Genomic DNA, 12,756 nt, shown 5'->3' with positions numbered 1-12,756 from the left:
GTCTTTGAGCTGGGATTTCTTCGAATATTTGTGTTACTAACTTGTCACACACATGACACAACTGTGATGTATTCTCTAATGAATCTCAGATTTTGTTGCCTTTTTGACTTTTTTGTCTGTCTTTTACAGGGCATGTTCCTCTTTCCTGTGTTTTGTGACAAAGTGTGTCTGTAGAGTTCCCAGATGGGTATCTTTCATCTTGCTCATGATTGGACAGCTGTGCCAACGCACTCTAGACTCTGCTCTGATGTGATGCTGCCGATTTCTTAACTTTCTCTTTTCCTCTTGGATCCAGAACAGGTTTGTTTTTCCATTTGAGCTTGAGTTGGAGGTCTGGGTATGAAGGGTGCTATTTGCCCTTTCTGTGGCCTAAGGGTATTGACTAGAGAGAAAGAGGGTTTGGCTGATAAGGTGGTATCTCTTCTCTCACCTTTCACATTGCTCATTCTATTAAACGCCCTGTACTTGACTGGGGCTGAAGTGCAGCCCATTCTCACAGGGCGATGCCCCCAAGCCTCAGACCTGGGCCCCATGCTGTGGACCACGGAGTCCTCACTTCCCTTGCTCCCTTAGCCCCCTCACCAGTTTCTCCCCAACAGCTCTTTCCAATGCCTGTCACTGAGGAGGGGAGACACAAGGATGCCTCTTGGCTTGAGTAACCACAGATTTGATAAAGTAGAGACACAAGTCTCATGATTTGTGAAATTGCCACATTGGTTTTTCAGCAACACCATAGAGTTAGGAGTGAGCAAAGCTGTACTTTACTTGGAATCATAATCCTTTTTTTGGTTTCAAATTTGGGGTGCTTATGGAACGCCTGAAAGGGAATGATATCCCTCCTTGTTTGCTGTAGGTACTTTAGGGTGTGTGTTGGGTTTCTACTAAATGTTTGCTCTTCAGATGTAAGAGGAGAGATCTTCCATAATACAATTTAAATTTCTCTCTTAATTTGCAAGCTGATCTTTACAGCAAACCTCCAGTATCTTTATTTTAAAACTTTTCACTTTATTTTGGGTATCTTTTTGTGGCTTTATCTTTTGTAAAAAACCAAATGATCCCTTTTTGAGATGATAGTAATATAGCTGCCTTGGCAAACTTAAGTAAAGAACTCCATTTTTTACATTTCTCCTGTTATTAGAATAAATATAATAAATGCTCTTTGTAGAGTTGGAAAGGAAATGCAAGTGATTTAGATGCTAAAGTGTATTTTATATATGTTAACAAAATAATTGAGAGGGAAGAGAAGTCAGACTCTTCTGTTCTCTTTGCCAACGTTCTAGCAGAGCAGAGTGACTGTGCTCTTTGTGGATGGGTGGACAAGAAAAGTACATGAGAAGGTGGACTCTTGCTGCTCCCCTAGCCATCCTTATGAGTCTCAAGAACATTGGAGAGTCATAGTAGTCCCTTACGGAGCAAGTGCAGCCTTAAATTGGCTATGCAGTTCCAAGCCTTGTGTCTGGTGGCCTCTGTGTCATGGCTGACCTTTCATATCCAGGCACACAGATGTCCTTGCTGCTCTTCCAACCTGCTGCAGCCTTTCACACCTCTTCTTTCTCCCTGCAATATCTGTCCCCAGCTTTCCCAGCAGCAGCTTCCTCATCTCATCGGGCACCTCCACAGGACTCCATTCAGTGCCCTTGCAGGAGTCACACCCCTCAAGGGAATCCACATCATCTGGCATTTTTCTCTTTGCCATCCCTGTGAACATCTGCAGTCGCTGCTTCATTGAGGCATTTGCTGTATCCACTAGAATGTGAACTCTGTGATGAGGGAGACCTGATCTGGCTTGTCCAATGCTCCATTTTCAATTTGAAGCAAATGCTCCTTATCAGATGAATAAAGTGAATTTCTGAAACATCACTCAAGTCTGCAGAACTGGTCCTGGACCTCAGCCTCCTACCTGACTTTCAAGTTCTCACCCAGCTTCTGAGCTCCCTAAGCCCATCCCTCACTTGGGACCTCTCCATTTTCCTGGCTCATGCTTTCCCCTGGGATCCTGCTCAGCCCTGAACACCCACCCCAGTCAGCAGCTGTCCTTACTGAGCCCAGTGAAGACCCTTATCCACATGCATCCCTGTAGTTGTGCCTGCATCACAGTGACACCGCCAGATCCCTGGATCTCACCAGGTCAGGTTGGACTCAGTGAATGCTTCAAGGAAATGAGGGGAGGGTGATAAGCAAAGGGTAGGTCACAGTGGCCCCACTACTCTGATTTTAGCTCACATCTAAAACCTTTCCTGACCACTCTGGGATAGCATGGATGGTCTGAGTTTGACTTTTTGAACACTCTGCGGCCAGAGAGGAAAATTCTCTGACCTGCTGCTTAACACCAGCCACTGGGCCTTCTCTGTACTTTACACCAGATTCCCCAGTGCTGAAGGATAGAGTTGGCCACTCTCCTACAACACATTTCACTGTAGAGTTGGTATGAGAAAGCTTTAGGAGCAAGGTACCAATTTTGTTTTTGTTCTAGCATGCAACTTTTTGCAGGAGAATGTTGTTGCAATTCAGAAAAGAAACATCGATGGTGGCTTTGTGTCTGTCACCATTTTTCATCGTATCTTTGGTGTTCAAGCCTATGACAAGTCTGCTAGGGCTCGCATCCAATCGCCAGGCACAGCAGGAGAGCTTTGGTTTCTGAATGTTGTGGGTGTTCCTTGGAGTCAGCTGGTGAGGCCTGCTGGAGAGGGTGGACTACTACATTGATAGAATCCAAGAATCCCGTCTAACAAAACAGCCGAACCAGAATGCCTGCAGGAGAATCCCCTCTTTTCTCTCTCCTCCAATTGATGGGCAATTTCCTCCTAGTAGAGTCACGTCCCAGAAAATCACCTCCAAGAGGGCTTTGACTTCACAAGACTCAAATGGGGGGGAAAAGAAAAAAGGGGATTGCCTGGTTTCCCTACTGTCCCCAACAGATCAGATGAAATTATTTTAAGCTCACATGTGGAAATGTATGTCAGACCGTTTTCACCTGCCAGCAGGAATAAGCTTCAGAGGGAAGGTTTGGGTGGAAATACAGGATTAGGCACAGAAATAGGAGTCAGCACTGAGTGACACACTCATTGCTTTTTGTACTTGAAGAGCCAGATCGCCATTGCTATTTATTCTATTTATAAAACTTGCTCCTGGTGAAGTCACTTTTAGTACCTGCTGGAAATTGGAAGTGGATGATTTCTGGCACTGTTACCTCTCTGAACAATCAGGAGAGTATCTTTGTTACAGCTTTTAGACAAGGAGAAGGGGCGATCAGCACAACAAGAGGCATGGCTCGGTGGGGCCTGCAAGTATTACGAGGGTTTGCACGAACAAGCGAGCCAACACGAACCAAGGAGCCTGCATCTCACACCCAGTCCTAGGCTAGAGGCTGATGCTGGGAATCAGAGACAAATACAGCTGATGGTCTTTAGCCCAAGGGAGTGCAGCAGTTCGCAGGTGAAGGGGGTTCCAAGGTGACTGTGAGTGATGGACATGGAATTCCAATCAGAGAGTTCTGTTTACATCTCAGGGGAGCTGAATGTTGAAGTTCTGTTGTACTACACTTAGAGTATTTTATACCATTGGTATAAAATCTATCTATTTATTACTAATTGGAATATTATTTTAAACATCTATAACCTCTGGAGATCCTGCATGAGCTATTAAACTTATTAACTCTGTTTTAAAACAGCATTTCTAGTGACTGGGACATCAATAAATAGCTTCTTAACTACTGGTAACCTGAGCAATAAAAAGCTAAAATAAATAAATATGATCTAACAATTAAAGAAGATAAAAGAGCCGGAGCACTCATTTAAGAACATTTTACCTATTTATAATTATTTTCATCAGACAGATTGGCAGATTTTTTGTGGTCAGATTTGTTTTTAAGAAATTGGATTTAAGAACAACCTGCTCCTGAATGACTACTGGGTACATAACGAAATGAAGGCAGAAATAAAGATGTTCTTTGAAACCAATGAGAACAAAGATACAACATACCAGAATCTCTGGGACACATTTAAAGCAGTGTGTAGAGGGAAATTTATAGCACTAAATGCCCACAAGAGAAAGCAGGAAAGATCTAAAATTGACACTCTAACATCGCAATTAAAAGAACTAGAGAAGCAAGAGCAAACACATTCGAAAGCTAGCAGAAGGCTAGAAATAACTAAGATCAGAGCAGAACTGAAGGAGATAGAGACACAAAAAACCCTCCAAAAAATCAATGAATCCAGGAGTTGGTTTTTTGAAAAGATCAACAAAATTGACAGACCACTAGCAAGACTAATGAAGAAGAAAAGAGAGAAGAATCAAATCGACGCAATTAAAAATGAAAAAGGGGATATCACCACCGACCCCACAGAAATACAAACTACCATCAGAGAATACTATAAACACCTCTACGCAAATAAACTGGAAAATCTAGAAGAAATGGATAATTTCCTGGACACTTACACTCTTCCAAGACTAAACCAGGAAGAAGTTGAATCCCTGAATAGACCAATAGCAGGCTCTGAAATTGAGGCAACAATTAATAGCCTACCAACCAAAAAAAGTCCAGGACCAGATGGATTCACAGCTGAATTCTACCAGAGGTACAAGGAGGAGTTGGTACCATTCCTTCTGAAACTATTCCAATCAATAGAAAAAGAGGGAATCCTCCCTAACTCATTTTATGAGGCCAACATCATCCTGATACCAAAGCCTGGCAGAGATACAACAAAAAAAGAGAATTTTAGACCAATATCCCTGATGAACATCGATGCAAAAATCCTCAATAAAATACTGGCAAACCGGATTCAGCAACACATCAAAAAGCTTATCCACCATGATCAAGTGGGCTTCATCCCTGGGATGCAAGGCTGGTTCAACATTCGCAAATCAATAAACATAATCCAGCATATAAACAGAACCAAAGACAAGAACCACATGATTATTTCAATAGATGCAGAAAAGGCTTTTGACAAAATTCAACAGCCCTTCATGCTAAAAACGCTCAATAAATTCGGTATTGATGGAACGTACCTCAAAATAATAAGAGCTATTTATGACAAACCCACAGCCAATATCATACTGAATGGGCAAAAACTGGAAAAATTCCGTTTGAAAACTGGCACAAGACAGGGATGCCCTCTCTCACCACTCCTATTCAACATAGTGTTGGAAGTTCTGGCTAGGGCAATCAGGCAAGAGAAAGAAATCAAGGGTATTCAGTTAGGAAAAGAAGAAGTCAAATTGTCCCTCTTTGCAGATGACATGATTGTATATTTAGAAAACCCCATTGTCTCAGCCCAAAATCTCCTTAAGCTGATAAGCAACTTCAGCAAAGTCTCAGGATACAAAATTAATGTGCAAAAATCACAAGCATTCTTATACACTAGTAACAGACAAACAGAGAGCCAAATCATGAATGAACTTCCATTCACAATTGCTTCAAAGAGAATCAAATACCTAGGAATCCAACTTACAAGGGATGTAAAGGACCTCTTCAAGGAGAACTACAAACCACTGCTCAGTGAAATAAAAGAGGACACAAACAAATGGAAGAACATACCATGCTCATGGATAGGAAGAATCAATATCGTGAAAATGGCCATACTGCCCAAGGTAATTTATAGATTCAATGCCATCCCCATCAAGCTACCAATGAGTTTCTTCACAGAATTGGAAAAAACTGCTTTAAAGTTCATATGGAACCAAAAAAGAGCCCGCATCTCCAAGACAATCCTAAGTCAAAAGAACAAAGCTGGAGGCATCACGCTACCTGACTTCAAACTATACTACAAGGCTACAGTAACCAAAACAGCATGGTACTGGTACCAAAACAGAGATATAGACCAATGGAACAGAACAGAGTCCTCAGAAATAATACCACACATCTACAGCCATCTGATCTTTGACAAACCTGAGAGAAACAAGAAATGGGGAATGGATTCCCTATTTAATAAATGGTGCTGGGAAAATTGGCTAGCCATAAGTAGAAAGCTGAAACTGGATCCTTTCCTTACTCCTTATACGAAAATTAATTCAAGATGGATTAGAGACTTAAATGTTAGACCTAATACCATAAAAATCCTAGAGGAAAACCTAGGTAGTACCATTCAGGACATAGGCATGGGCAAAGACTTCATGTCTAAAACACCAAAAGCAACGGCAGCAAAAGCCAAAATTGACAAATGGGATCTCATTAAACTAAAGAGCTTCTGCACAGCAAAAGAAACTACCATCAGAGTGAACAGGCAACCTACAGAATGGGAGAAAATTTTTGCAATCTACTCATCTGACAAAGGGCTAATATCCAGAACCTACAAAGAACTCCAACAAATTTACAAGAAAAAAACAAACAACCCCATCAAAAAGTGGGCAAAGGATATGAATAGACATTTCTCAAAAGAAGACATTCATACAGCCAACAAATACATGAAAAAATGCTCATCATCACTGGCCATCAGAGAAATGCAAATCAAAACCACAATAAGATACCATCTCACACCAGTTAGAATGGCGATCATTCAAAAGTCAGGAAACAACAGGTGCTGGAGAGGATGTGGAGAAATAGGAACACTTTTACGCTGTTGGTGGGATTGTAAACTAGTTCAACCATTATGGAAAACAGTATGGTGATTCCTCAAGGATCTAGAACTAGATGTACCATATGACCCAGCCATCCCATTACTGGGTATATACCCAAAGGATTATAAATTATGCTGCTATAAAGACACATGCACACGTATGTTTATTGCAGCACTATTCACAATAGCAAAGACTTGGAATCAACCCAAATGTCCATCAGTGACAGATTGGATTAAGAAAATGTGGCATATATACACCATGGAATACTATGCAGCCATAAAAAAGGATGAGTTTGTGTCCTTTGTAGGGACATGGATGCAGCTGGAATCCATCATTCTTAGCAAACTATCACAAGAACAGAAAACCAAACACCGCATGTTCTCACTCATAGGTGGGAACTGAACAATGAGATCACTTGGACTCGGGAAGGGGAACATCACACACCGGGGCCTATCATGGGGAGGGAGGCGGGGGGAGGGATTGCATTGGGAGTTATATCTGATGTAAATGACGAGTTGAGGGGTGCAGCACACCAACAAGGCACAAGTATACATATGTAACAAACCTGCACGTTATGCACATGTACCCTACAACTTACAGTATAATAATAATAAATAAATTTAAAAAAAAAAAAAAAGAAAAAAATAAAAAAAAAAAAAAAAAGAAATTGGATTTAAGTGGAGTCTCAGCCTCTACCACCAGTGTTTTCAGGCATTTATTTACGTGTATACATGCGTGTGTAGGTGTATATGTGTGTATGTGTCTGTGTATGTGTGCACTGTGTATGTATATGTGTAAGTGTGCATATGTGTGTGCATCTGTGTGATAATGGGTGTATGTATCTCTGTGTTGGTATGCATGCATGTGTATGTAGGCATGTGTGTGCATGTGTATTTGTATGTGTGTACATGTGTATCAATGTGTGTGTGCATGTGTGTACACACATGTGTGATTGTTGTGTATGTGTCTGTGTGTAGCTATGCATACATGCATGTGTGCACGGCTGGGTATCTGTGTACATTTGCATATGCGTTTGTCAATGTGTGTGTATGTGTGTGTGTATATGTGTCAATGTGTGTGTGTGTACACACGCAGTTCTTTGCACTGTGATCCCATATGTGACCACCACCACAATCAGAATACAGGACTATTACGTCACCAAAAAAGGCATTCCTCAGTGCTGTCCTTATAAAGTTGCACCAACCCTCAACTGTGTTCCTGTCCCCTGGCAACCACTAGGTGGTCTCCTACTTAGATTTGATCTTAACTATCCTATTTGGCCCACCACACTGGCTTGGTCTTGATAGAAAATCTCAGCTAGACTGCTTAACATCCAGATGAATTAAACCTTACGGAAAAATCAAAGTGAGACAGGGTAATCTTCTAGAAAACTGAAGGAGGTAACTCATTTACTTTGTTGTTCTTTTCTTTTTTTCTGGTGAATACATTTTGGTTGCTCTTTTCTGTAAGTGCAGAAGGTAAGCTCTTCAAAGAAAATGTAAAAGGAAAAGGTAAATTTATAGAAAAATATAACAGTACAATTTCATTTAAATTACAAACAAATATATTCCTCAATACTTTAGCAAAACACCAATCTTAAGGATGATAACAAACATTATTCTGGTAACTTAGCAAGAGTTTCATAACGTCATTATTCTCCCAATTGTTAGAAGAAACTCCAAATTCTGATCTGACCCTCAAGTCATTCTTATCAAAATCACTTCTTACCATTTTCAAATAACTACATAAGAAGTTCCTAAGGGATGTTTCAGCATTCATAAACCAAAAAACCAGCTTGAAACATCTGGATATTTGTAATTAAGTTTGTACTTTTAAAAGCGTTTTCACTCAACTGTTTGGTAAGCTTACATTTCTAAAGTATAATTATTCTTATATAATATTTACATGGTGGTTATATGGTTACTATTTATATGTACAATAATAATATAGAACACATTTATGTTAATGTTATATAACACGTATTTAAATATGACTATTATATTATTATGTAGTACTAAGGTGTATATTTTATACATAATACAAATATGTAACCCAAGTCATTATTGTATACAGTACAAGTATATATAGTGCTATGTGTAGCACTTACTATATATTATTATTTATATATTTTATATGTAATATGAGCCATTCACAGCACATGAATTAGAGAACATTGCTGTACATTTGCATTTTGCATTTGACATGTGAAAGGATAGTCAGGTAATCAGTTTTGCAAAGTGACACCAATGGCATTTGACAGGGGGACAGACCTTGCATTTTCCACAGGGTGCTGAGCACCTGAGTGTGTAATTAGTATGCGTTCATTCAGCTTTTTGACTGGCTCTGTTAGGGCCACATCTTACTGCTTTCTGGATTCAAATAATGTCCAATCACGGTGTCTATTAGGTGTGTAAGGAATGGGCAAGTTGGATAAACTTGGTGGTTAAAATATTCCTACTGAAATGAAAAACAAAATTCAGTCTAAAGACTGGCAGGGTGCTTTCTCCGGTAAAAGCCTTGAGGTTTCCAGTGCAATGTGAAGGGGGTAGTGACCCATTTCTTCGTCACTTGTCACTGTCCTTGGTGCTGACCATAGCTCATTCTGCGGGTCCCAACACTAACGCCTAGCAAAGGTATTTTATTTGGGCCCATTTTCTAATAGAAACTGTTGTTCCTTGCAACTGTTCTGCACTTGTAACCACGAATTATGTACATCATTGAGGCTAAATATTTAATTCAGTCTGACTACACTAGAAAGTGCTTTCTTACTTCTTTTCCAGCATTTCATTTTAAGAATATTCAAACAGACAGATACCCATACAACTACCACTTACATTCGATTTTTACTGTTTTTTGGGTTTTTTTTTTTACTATATTTGGCTCACCACATGTCTATCTATCTATCAACCCCTCTATCCGTCTATCAGTCTATCCTAATTTTTACACATTACAAGCTGTTGGCATCATTACACATTATGCCTAAACCCTTCAGCATATGTTTTATAAATTGGAGTTCAATATTTTTAATAGTTATTTTTATTAGAACGCCTTGTTTATAAAAGCCATTCCCCCCATAGTTTGACATTCAGCTATGAATATTACAAGTAAAATTTAACATCACTTTTGGTGATGCATATTGTTTGTTTGAGATACCTGGGTGTAATTTCAGACAAAGTAAGTTGAGATCACCCCAAATGCACAGTCGCAGGCATGTTCCTTGCCTTCCTGAGAGGGAACTCTATAACACTCCTTCCCAGGAGTCTCCTTGCAGGGTCAGCCAGTATAAGGCTGTCCTGGTGCCATTGCAAGGGGCCACAGCTCCCCTCTCTACCTGAATCAGGGCAGGGTCCCAGTGGGACCCAGGGACCTTCTAGAAGAAGCTACAGCCCTACTCCCTGCCCCAAACATGACTTTCCTACACTGAGAAAAGGGCTTTGGGGAAAACTACCCTCTAGCCTGCATGGAGCTCATGCATCTTTAGATCTAAGTGATGCGTCCCCATGTGCTTCTTCCTCTGGCATTAGCACTCCAAGTTTTCCTATTACTCATTTCCTATATGGGCTCCCTAGAGCACTTTCTTTAAAATGGGTGATCTATTAATTTGAGATTATGGTATACAAATAAAAACTGTGTGATTCTTGTGGTCTGTAACAGAAACTGGCCTTCTGGTGAGCCACATTTTGGATGACCAAAGGGGCCCATCTCCCAAGGACACACAGGTCCCCAGACTGGATGTCTAGAATTTTCTCAGACTTAATACAAAGATTTACTATGTTCTATAGCTTCCTCTTTTTCTAACAGAAAATGAAACAGGTCATTTAATAAAGTTCTTGGCCAATACCTCTATATATTGGTTTTGAGTTACTTCTTTTTATGGGACACATCAAAAAGAGCCTAGAGATTATTTTGTATGAAAAGATTAATAACAGCAATACTGTAGAGGACACATTAAGCACTAAAATATGCCAAACCCTATCTAAGTGCCTTAAGTATATTAACCTATTGAATCCTTTCAGCAACCCTATGGACTGGGAACACTTACCATCAATATCTTACAGCTGTGGAAACCAAGGCCAACCTAAGAAGAGTAATTTGTTCATCCAGAGGCACACACTGAGGGAGAGGCCAAGCTGGGGTTTTAAACTGGGTCACTTGCTCCAGTTTAATGCACTGTGCTGCCTCCAAATCTGGGTCATAAGGAAGACACTTTTCCCAAGAGAAGAGGCTTTAAGTGCATCCTTCTAAAGTGGATCATTCTATCATTTTTCTGAGCAGTCGACTAATCCCATTCTCAGCTAGCTTTAATGGAACAAAGTCTGACTCTGTTCTTGATGTTTCACCATTGACTTCTCTGTAAGCCTCACCCTCCCTTTCCTTTCCTGCTCCACGTCTCAACAAGCCCCTAAGAAGCCCTGCACCATGGCCTCCTCCACTGGCTCTGGTGGGGAATTGAAACCTCCTTTTCCCTATTCCCGCCTGCGAGTCATTAGATGGGCCATTCGTTTGGGTTCTCCATGCCAGCCTGGACCTGAGTGTGCTGCCCAGATGTCCCAGGAGTAGCTGTGTGACCCGGAAGCTTCCTCTCCAATTCTCTCTTGGTGTGTAAAGTGTCAGAAGCCTCAACATCCCAGCCAAATTTATTTTAGGGGGAGATCACACCAATTCTGCCAAATTCCCACAGAACACTTTTAAAATCTTGGTTAGGCCCAATGTTTAGGTCTTTATTATTCACATCATCTCTTATAATTATACAAAATAGAATTAATTAAGATGCATTAAGGTAACGACATAGAATTTTACTCTCCCAAAACTGCTATTACAATTTTCTCCAAACTGCTTTTTATGAGTCTATTGTTTCAAATCACATGTTCCTATTAATCTCCTGATCTCTTTATGGCCTCTTTATCTTCTGACTGCCACAGTATCCCTGGTGCAGAGGCAAGGGTCACTGAGTAATCAGGGCTTGCCTTGATCTACACAGGTGTCCCTGCCACTAGAAGGCCGAAGTTCATATGTTGAAGGACTTGCGGGTGGGGAAGACCTGCAAATGTCTTTATGCTCAAGGGACTCTGCAGTGCACAGAGAACAACACTGGTTTCTATCACAAATTGCAAGAAGTATGTTGTGGGTAATCTCTAATCTCATAAAATTCCTGTATCTGCAATTTCATTAAGGAGACTGTTTCTCTCCAACCTGAAACTCTCCTAGAATGACAGCCTCATCTATACAATTGCCTACACCTCATTTATATTTGGATCTTGAGACAAAGATTGGGGATCGTCCCTCAAAATTTCAATGAGATAGACCCCCAAGTTGTAACTGGGCAGAGGGCCACTCCCTCAGAGAACACATATCCAGCCTCCCTTGCAGGTGCCTGTGGCCTTGTGACTGCATGTGGCTGATGAGGTCCAAGCAGGTATGGTAGGCTTGCCCTCTGCTCCCCTTTCCTCTCCCATGGCTCAAAAACATGTGTAGGAGGAGAACCTAACCCCCAGGAAGACAGGGTGGTGGGACAGCAAAAATGGAGGAAACTGGTTCCCAGACTACCCAATGGAACACAGTGCCTGCCTGCATCTCCAAAGCCCAGGGCCACCCGGGCTGCCTCTGCACTATGAATGGTGTTCCATAGGCAGAAATCACTCAAAACTCTTGCTCTTTTGGGCTGCCTGTCTTAATAGTATCTACATCCATCCAGTGGCTCAAGCCAAAAACTGCAACAATCGTCTTTCCCTCATTGCTCACATTTGGCCAAATTCCATACTGTATCTGTGTCACCATTATCTCACATCTTATGGCTTCAGTGGCTTTCCAAAATTATCTCCCTGCCTCTCCTTCCACCCTCCATCCCAAATCAACCCTCCACTTAGCATTCAGAGTAATCTTGCTTAAAAATCTGAATGCAGTTGCCATTCGTCCCTGTAAAATCCTCGGATAACAGCATTTTACTTTAAATGAATCCAAATACCTTACCCTAGTTTATATTGGTGTGAATTTTTTGATATACTGAAGACATGTAAAGAGACGATTAATTATAACTAATTGGGTTATAAATCAATATCCAAATGACCAAGGAGGACAAACTTTACAAATTAGTTTTCCTTAAGCTTTTATGTTCCAGTTGTAGAGCTGTTTATATTATCAACACAGCTAACAAAATAAAAACAATCACCTTCTGATAATTATTATTTTGTTAATATTAGA

This window comes from Theropithecus gelada, chromosome 6, assembly GCF_003255815.1.
Source record: "Theropithecus gelada isolate Dixy chromosome 6, Tgel_1.0, whole genome shotgun sequence".
Classification (NCBI taxonomy): domain Eukaryota; kingdom Metazoa; phylum Chordata; class Mammalia; order Primates; family Cercopithecidae; genus Theropithecus; species Theropithecus gelada.
This window is presented reverse-complemented; position numbering follows the sequence as displayed.